General features: G+C 37.8%; 1 long non-coding RNA gene across 2 annotated transcripts in view; it reads right to left on the bottom strand.

The window, feature by feature from the left end:
* The window catches only part of LOC138050365 (uncharacterized), a 39,105-nt gene extending 32,168 nt beyond the window's left edge, over window positions 1-6,937 (bottom strand). Inside the window, exons 1-5 of one of the 2 annotated variants that reach the window (XR_011132589.1) lie at window positions 6,817-6,937; window positions 6,679-6,726; window positions 6,374-6,422; window positions 5,332-5,378; window positions 5,038-5,086 (exon numbers count right to left, since the gene is read on the bottom strand). This is a non-coding gene — a long non-coding RNA (uncharacterized lncRNA). Of the gene's footprint in view, window positions 1-4,670; window positions 5,087-5,331; window positions 5,379-6,373; window positions 6,423-6,678; window positions 6,727-6,816 lie in introns of those variants that run through there. The other variant, XR_011132588.1, reaches the window with a different exon arrangement.
* Window positions 6,938-7,524: the final 587 nt, after the last annotated feature.

Here is a 7,524-nt window from a genome sequence, read left to right as displayed (position 1 = left end):
AGAGGAAAATTGTCAGGAAAAAAAAGCTTTTAACACCAACAAAAAAAGAGTCTTCATGTTTAAATATAATTCCAATGCCCAACTCAGCTTTCTTCCAGTTTACCGAGTAAGCAATGTTGCCTGACATCAAGAATGGCTGCGCGGGAGTTAACTGTCTGCTCTCAACTCCGAGATTCTTAACGTTATACACCTATCGAATCGCGCACGCTGCACTCACTTGTGCCCTTGTTTAAAATCGTTGTCGATATGGGTACGAGCTGTTCCAGGCCTATAGCAAGTAGTTCTTTTGAGCAATGCACATTTTTTTATCCAGGAACTTGAAGGACCGCCATAAGTTAAGCAGAATGTTTTGTATAATCTATATGGAACTGTTAAAGTTTTGTAAATTGAATTCCTATATCGTTCTTGTCAGTCGACCGCAATCACTTTAGACAAGAAGAGAGAGCTTGGGGATGGAGTAGACCAAAGTTTTCCCATCGCGGTCTGACATTTTCTTAAAACTACCCAAACCCCAGTGTGAATTATTAGAAACTTCCAAATTGAGAACAACCTCTATTTCAATTTTCTTGGCGTGATGGGAAACCTTTCACAAGTATAGATGTAGATACGGAAGGGTAACAGGCAGGGGCGTAGTGTCCATATACGCACAGACGTCCATGCGTATACAGCTCACATCCTGGAAACCTTATTCCCTGGAAGCATTAATCTTTTAAATTCACTATAAAATCGGGCCAAGTCTTTTAAATTTCGAATTATATTGTTGTCTCTCTGTGTGAGTATTTCCAGTGACGTTTCATTAACCCATACACGCCTGGCCAAAGGTCCAACATTGTTAGACGCTGTTGAAAAGTGTCGACCGAGGTGGCCAAACGAATGCAACATGTCGCATCCAGCATTTTGGACAGCATTTTGGACAGAATTCTTAGAAAACAAACTCTCGCTATGTTAGCGTTTTGAAGTTCCTTTTAAAATTAACAGCAGAGTCATTCTCTCTGATAGGAAGAGAACGGCTGTTCCAGAATCTGGGAACTGCAACATTGACACAACATTGCGCAGTCTCCAAAGGTCTTGCACCAGGTGCGAGGAACCTTGAGAAGAACCAGGGGAGTAGCGTAACAGGGTCTTTGCTTGCAAAAGATCCTGCAGAAACATTGGCGCCATGTCCCTGAGAGCTTTGAATGCAGGAAGCGCTTTCTCTTCGATGAGAGATTGTTCAAGCTTTCGTCGCTCAGTCATTCAAGACTCTGCTCCTTCGCCATTCCGTAGCGAAACGCGACACTTCATACACGCTCTCGCTATTTGCTTTTAAATTTGCTTTGTAGATTAAAGTACATATTACAATTCAGAAAACATAACTTGAAAAACGTCGACAATTTTTTCCAGTCCTTACTGGATAAGCCAATCCTCCACAAAGCGCTGATCTTGACCAAGGAAATTCTCCATGTTTTAGTTTACAGCTGATGTGGACCTACAGTAATAAAATTAACAATACATACATATGGTAGTGATTATACTTTAGATAAATAAGATAAATAATCGCTAAAAATAAATAAAACATAAATATGTATTAATAATAATAAAAATCGGAATGCTTATTATAAACTACTGAGCTGTCTTTTTCAAAAGTGATATTCATAACAGTATGTTTTAACTGCTTCAGTCCATTTTTAAAGCCTGTTTGATTAGAAAAAGATCTTACACTATCAGACAGGGAATTCCAGGCGATTGCAGCCCTGTGTACAAAGGAATTACGACCGAGCTCAGTGTTTGGTCTATTAACTAAAATATTTAAAGATTTCCTAAGATTATAGCTCTTACAGGTCCTAACAACTAATGAATTTATTTCCTCTAAACCTAAATTATAAAAAGCTTTATGAGTAATCATTAAAATACGAAATTTATAAAAATATATCCACCCCGCTCTTGCTAAAATATCTTCATCAGTCATGGCCTTTGGCAACTTATGAATTAGTCTAGCAGCTCTAACATGTATCAATTCTAATTCTTCAAATTTGGAGCCAGAGCCCCAAACCACAACCCCATAGAGGACACTTGGGATTACAGTCTTAAAATACAGAGTTTCTAACATAGATTTGGGTAAAAAACTTATACGTCTCAGCATTTTGACTTTAGTATTGAATGACACACAAATTGATTTAATATGCTGAGACCAAGACAGTTTATCATCGATGGTAACCCCGAGACAAGCAGTAGAGGATATGTACTGAATAAAATCCTCACCCAACTTCAGAGGTTTCAAAGGACCAATGAAGGGATTAATGCTCAAAATCATTGCCTCAGATTTACCCTCGTGAATAATCAGTCTATTCTTAAGGCACCAGGTATACACCTGGTCAAGAACCTCTTGTAAAACAAGAACGATCTCATCAACAGTGTCACCTATTACATGAATTGTTGTATCGTCCGCATACATATAGAACGCCCCTCTGTTAACATGATCTGGTAAATCATTACATAAGTTGCAAAGAGTCTGGGACCTAATAAGGACCCTTGGGGTACTCCAACTTTAACAGGTCTTAAATCCGATCTTATACCATTAACTTGAGTCCTTTGCACACGGTTGGAGAGGTAATCATTGATCCAATTCCACATACTACCCATAACTCCAATTCCTTTAAGTTTTTCGACAAGGATAGTGTGATTTACACAATCAAAAGCCTTACGGAAATCAATGAATAAGACTCCAACCTTGCGACCTCCATCCAAAGCCTCTCTCCAAGCTTCAGTAAGATGTAGCAGAAGACTTTCAGTTGAATAACCTTTTCTAAAGCCCCATTGCTTATTAGTTAAAATACTACTAGATAAAATATGATCATCAAAGGACTTACATACAACCCTTTCAAGTAGTTTTCCTGGGACACTAAGCAAAGATATAGGTCTATAATTATTAGGATCCAATTTACTCCCTTTTTTAAAAAGAGCAGTAACTAAGGATTCCTTCCACTGCTGGGGGAATCTACAACAATCCCTGCTCTTTTTGAAAACCTCAAACAAAAGATCTTTAGGTGAAACTTGATCAGGGCCTACCGACTTATTTGGCTGAAGGGATTTGAGAATACCATTCTTGATCTCATCCCATGAAATAGAAAAATATTCAATAGTGGGAGTAACCCTATTTATAAAACAAGTAGTGTCAATGGGGACAGGGTCTAAGTTCCTTGTAAGATTAATAGCAGTATCTAAAAACGACTTGTTCCATAAATCTGCTTTTTGCTCTTCATCAGTTATTATATTGCCATCTGTGTCTTGTAATGGACCAGTTCTTGTGTTTGTGCTCTTACCAAGGATTTGGTTTGATATTTTCCAAAAATCTTTAGGAGTGGATGCAATATCTGCCAGCTTAATCCAATATTGGGCTTCAGCTTTCCTTAACATCTTTTTGACATTATTTCTTTTAATCTTGTACAGTTTCCATAGAGCATTATCATCAGGTTTTGCTTGTGCTGATTTCAAATACTTGTATCGTTGATTCATAGCCTTTCTGATCCCAATGTCAATCCATGGGAGCGATTTATTTCTAATCTTAACTTTCCTTCTTTTTATGTGAGAATCCACAATTCCTTTGAACATAGTCTCCCATAAATGAACACTGTCCTCAACTTCTTCAACAGCATTTACAATATGCCATGGGGCCTCCTCTAAGTCATTTTGCAGACTTTCAATGTCCATTGACTTATAATTCTTAACAGTGATTATCTTGGGCTTACGTTTATTCATCTTATTATTGACACGTGGGTGTCAAGAGCCCGGGGGTGCCCCCGGGATTCGCTAATGCCCGCCCCTTGATGAAAAATTGACTTGGAAACATCAAATCTTAAAAGTATCGAGAAAAATTTCAAAGTCAATTGGTATCCTATACAGGTCAAGTTTTTGCCTTTCTACAGCCTCTCTTCTTGTTTTGTATTATAGATTCATTTATCCCGACTTTATTTACTGCGTTTCTGTGTGGGGATTGACTTATAATTCTAACTTAACAAGAATAGTTACTTTCCAGAAAAAAGCAATTAGAATTGTTGCTAAAGTTCCCTTTGATTGCCATAAAGATCCTATTTTTCGAGATCTCGAAGTTTTAAAATTCAGTGATGTTGTTTTGTTTCATTTAGGCAAGTTTATGTTTTTGTTCTCTAAAGGTTTACTTCCGAATTCATTTAATGACATGTTTATACTGGCTGATTATATTCATCCTTATCATACTAGAAACTCATCCAATTGCAATTTTTATATTCCATTACTTCGTACTAATATACGAAAATTTTCAATCCGCTTCCAAGGCCCTAAATGTTTCAATTCTCTTGATAGTCAAATTAAGTCATCTGGATCTACCGCTCAGTTTTGCAAAAGCCTTAAAAGATTCCTTCTTTATCGGTAGTAGCATCAAATTCTTCGAGGTATTTACGCTTTTGTATTTTTGTGGATAAATGTGTGTGAGCACCCTTTCGTCTTTTTCATAATATATTGTATTACGTCCCAGTGCTATATCTTAAACTTAGTTTCCTAGTCTCATTTGAGGAAGCCCATAGCTCCATAAGCTCTTAAAGTTTCTTTATGGGCTTCCTCGCCATTTTTACAATTTTTTCTAATTTCTTTAATAAATCAGATACATTATATGTAATCATGGCAAATAAAACCTTGAAACCTTGAAACCCTGGGTCGCGCTAAATTAGCCACTGCCCCACCCCCGCGACTGACAAGGCAGGCAAATGCCCGCAGTTGCCCGGGGGGGGGAGGGGGCAGGGCACATTTGGAATTGACTGATGCATAACTCTAAAAATTTCAACTTCATGTGGTTATCCACTGTCAAGTCTCTCGGTAAAACGTTATCTTGTGGGATATAACTTTCTAATACAAATCATTTATGCCTACGCAAACACCGTGGATTAACAACACGTGACTGTATATGAAAAAAAAGCTCAAAATACATCACTTTCCTACTTTCTCGATGTGCAAGGAAAGAATAGAGGGTAGTATAGTTCGATCAAACGACATATTAGCTAGCAAGCTAATATTACGAAATACCTTGCAATGTTCCTCTTTAAAACCTTTTGAGCAGGAATAATGAATCCGGCTGAAAAAAGAAAGGGATAAATGATACTCGTGGATCATTTGGGTGCGTCATTCGCAACTGACCATGAGTGACGGTGATAACTTCAGAAAATAAACTTATAAGGAATTCTGAAATAGTCACTAACTTGATCCAAACTGAGTGAAGAGAAAACAACAAAAGGAAACGCAAAAGTCATCAGCACTGGTTTAAAACACATAAACTACTTGTTCGTGTTTTTAACAAATAAGTAACAGTGAGCAACTTACCAAAATGGATGCTAACGGTGCGAGGTCCTCGACGACAAGAAATGACTCTGCAAAATTTGATGATTTAATTTGGTTATCCATGCATTATCGACTCTTGTACGAAAACTTTTAACTTTCATAACACAAATCACTTATGCCTAGTATGCAAAGAAGTAGAACTGGAGAGGAAAGCTACAAAGTTCTCAAGAGAACAGATCAAGGTGAAATGACTGTTCCATTGCTCCAAACAACTCAAGGACAGGGGCGTTGGGATTTTCGGTTTTTCGGTTTTTGCACCAAAAAAAACTTTGGTTTTTCGGTTTTTGTGCGTGTTACGCTTTCGGGTTTTTCCTTATTTTAGCACTTGGTTTTTGGTTTTCGGCCAAAATACAAGGGGTTTTTCGGATTTGGTATCCAACGCGGTTTTCGGTTTTGCCTGTTTGGTTTAATTTTCCTCAGTCAACCGCGAGCGTGTGCGAAATTAACATGGTTTAGTCCGCATCCTTCAGGTGCCATTAATGTATCATATGGATCAAGGTTTTGGAAATCCGGGTCCGTAAACGTTCGGTTTTAATCGAAATTCACTTCGGTTTTTTTATTTTAGGTGAATTTTTGAGCGGTTTTTCGGTTTCTGCTAGACCCCAATGCCCCCTCCTCAAGTAATGGTTTCATTTGGCGAGGTTCAAAGTTGTAATGAGAACGCAAACATTATACGAGGCTCTGGTCTTGCTTAGCTTTAAGTAAGACTTAAAGCGAGAAGACATTAAGGGTTTGTTATAGCTAAAACTGATTGAATGCATTCTTAATCGTCATTTGCTTTGTGACACCCTCAATTTTGAATCTAAACCGATCTAAAAACTAAAACCTTCTCTGTTCACGAACAATTCAAGATACATCATTACTTACTTTCTCGACGTGAAAGAAAAGAATGGAGGGCAGTATATAGTTCGATCACACAAGAAAGAAATAATTTATTACACCCCTCAAGCTAATGTTCCTCACTATACCTTGCAACGACAGACAAATAACTTATTACCCCCATCAAGTTAATATTACTAAATACCTTGCAATGTTCCTCTTTAAAACCTTTTGAGCAAGAAGAATGAATCCGGCTGAGAAAAAAAATTAAGGAATAAATAATACTGGTGCATCATTTGGGTGCGTCATTCGCAGCTGATCATGAATGACGGTGATCACTTTAGAAAATAAACATTTAAGGAATTCCGACCGTAATAGTCACTAACTTGATCCAAACCGAGTAAAGAGAAAACAACAAAAAGTAACGCTAAAGTCATCAGAACTGGTCTATCACACATAAATTACTTGCTCGTGTTATTAAGAAATGAGTAACAGTGAGTACTGACTTACCAAAATGGATGCTAATCGATGCGAGGTCCTCGACGACAAGAAATGACTCTGCAAAATTTGATGATTTAATTTGGTTATCCATGCATTATCGACTCTTGTACGAAAACTTTTAACTTTCATAACACAAATCATTTATACCTTATATGCAAAAAAGTAGAACTGGAGAGGAAAGCTACAAAGTTCTCAAGAGAACAGATCAAGGTGAAATGACTGTTCCATTGCTCCGAACAACTCAAGGACGGGGGCGTTGGGATTTTCGGTTTTGGCCATTTTTTAGGCCGGTTTTTCGGTTTTTGCACAAAAAAATCGTTGGTTTTTCGGTTTTTGTGCGTGTTACGGTTTCGGGTTTTTCCTTATTTTAGCATTTGGTTTTTGGATTTCGGCCAAAATACAAGCGGTTTTTTGCATTTGGTATCCAAAGCGGTGTTCTGTTTTGCCTGTTTGGTTTCTGGTTTCTGGTTTCCTCAACCGCGAGCGTGTGCGAAATTAACATAGTTTAGTCCGTATCCTTCAGGTGCCACTAATGTATCAGATGGATCAAGGTTTTGGAAATCCGGGTCTGTAAACTTTCGGTTTTAATCGAAATTCACTTCGGTTTTTCGATTTTGGGTGAAGTTTTGAGCGGTTTTTCGGTTTCTGCTAGACCCCAATGACCCCCTCCTCAAGTAATGGTTTCGTTCGGCGAGGTTCAAAGTTGTTATGAGAACGCATACATTATACGAGGCTCTGGTCTTGCTTAGCTTTAAGTAAGACTTAAAGCGAGAAGACATTAAGGGTTTGTTATAGCTAAAACTGATTGAATGCATTCTTAATCGTCATTTGCTTTGTGACACCCTCAATTTTGAA

The sequence above is a fragment of the Montipora capricornis genome, chromosome 6 (genome assembly GCF_036669925.1).
Source record: "Montipora capricornis isolate CH-2021 chromosome 6, ASM3666992v2, whole genome shotgun sequence".
Lineage (NCBI taxonomy): Eukaryota > Metazoa > Cnidaria > Anthozoa > Scleractinia > Acroporidae > Montipora > Montipora capricornis.
This window is presented reverse-complemented; position numbering and strand designations above follow the sequence as displayed.